Source organism: Littorina saxatilis, unplaced genomic scaffold, assembly GCF_037325665.1.
Source record: "Littorina saxatilis isolate snail1 unplaced genomic scaffold, US_GU_Lsax_2.0 scaffold_2153, whole genome shotgun sequence".
Classification (NCBI taxonomy): domain Eukaryota; kingdom Metazoa; phylum Mollusca; class Gastropoda; order Littorinimorpha; family Littorinidae; genus Littorina; species Littorina saxatilis.
The window spans coordinates 1-1,450 of record NW_027128833.1 but is presented as its reverse complement, the minus strand read 5'-3'; the positions used below and the strand labels follow the sequence as shown (position 1 = coordinate 1,450).

Genomic DNA, 1,450 nt, shown 5'->3' with positions numbered 1-1,450 from the left:
TCTTAGCGCAACTACTACCCCGCTCTTCTTGTCAATTTCACTGCCTTTGCCATGAGCGGTGGACTGACGATGCTACGAGTATACGGTCTTGCTGAAAAATGGCATTGCGTTCAGTTTCATTCTGTGAGTTCGACAGCTACTTGACTAAATATTGTATTTTCGCCTTACGCGACTTGTTTTTTCTCTTATCAGTCCTTCATAAATAGCTATTTTTACATAATTTTTTGATAATTTCCAAAGATTAGACTCTCATAATAATCAGACAGATGTCAAAAGAATCGAAGGGCAAAGTAGTCATTATTGTTTACCGCATGGTCTTATAAATTATGTACGTTAAAATGTACCACTTCTTTCGCCAGCCGAAATAGCTCAGTTGGGAGAGCGTTAGACTGAAGATCTAAAGGTCCCTGGTTCGATCCCGGGTTTCGGCACGGAACATCCGGCGGTTGGCAAACCATATTTTTTTCCTATTTCTCAATCGTTCGTTGTTGTTTTTCCTGATCATTCTACTTGCTGAAGCTTTTCTACCTTTTGAGTATTTTTGTTATTTAAAGGCACAGTGCAGCTCACAGCCTTCGTTTTGCGTTTTTGTTGCAGCTGAGTGCATTTACAGTTCAAAAATCCTCCTATGGTAGTAAAACAAACCCAAAACTACCCAACGACGACATCTGTGAAGCTCGACAGTTTCTTGTTCACGCGAGTGCATAAATTAATCTAGTTATTACGTGGTGTTTGGTCGGAGTTCGATTCAACTGAGTGATTCCGGCCTCCATTTTGTTTTACACAAACTCATGATGATGTCTGACATAGTTTGCTAGTGACTGTCTTTTTGTGCATGATGTGGTGAGCTACCTGATCTAAATTTAGATCCAAAAATAGGTCAAGACCAGCCGGGACAGAGTCCGAAATTAATTCGTAAAAAAATCGCAGTTCTTGACTCTTTGGGTGCAAGTCAATGAAACTTGGTAGTTCTTCTAACGGATAGCTGCCTGAGGTATGACTAAAAGCCCCAGGGGCTCCGTGCACCTGGATTTGACAAGTTCAGTACCTTTAAATATTTTATCATAAAGGTCATGGTAGGCTTACAGTTACACGTCACATTTATTAAAAGCGTGACTTTTATGTTGTTCAATAACTACTAATAATTGTCACCGGATACCCTTTTCTTTTTTCACGTTTTTTAAATTTGTATTTGTTTTATCAGAATTAAATATTTCAAGGCTTATCATATATTTTAGTGCCTTCAAAGGTGTCAGTGACTGTTTTTACAGTACACCAAACGTTACATTTTGTCTTTCCATTTTTTGGGGGAAAGATAAAACAAGAAAGAGGACAAAACTTGAACAAACGAACAAACAAACAAACAAAAACAATCGGCATCAGCAACGTGACGGGAAGAACATACACTTCCGATCCTCTTTTGTAGGGGCAATGATCAAGCCAAATCTCT

General features: G+C 38.8%; 1 non-coding gene across 1 annotated transcript; it reads left to right on the top strand.

Moving 5' to 3' along the window:
* The first annotated feature begins 358 nt into the window (after nucleotides 1-358).
* On the top strand, nucleotides 359-431 carry Trnaf-gaa (transfer RNA phenylalanine (anticodon GAA)). Its single transcript has one exon. It is a non-coding gene; the product is annotated as a tRNA-Phe (tRNA).
* The last annotated feature ends 1,019 nt before the right edge of the window (nucleotides 432-1,450 follow it).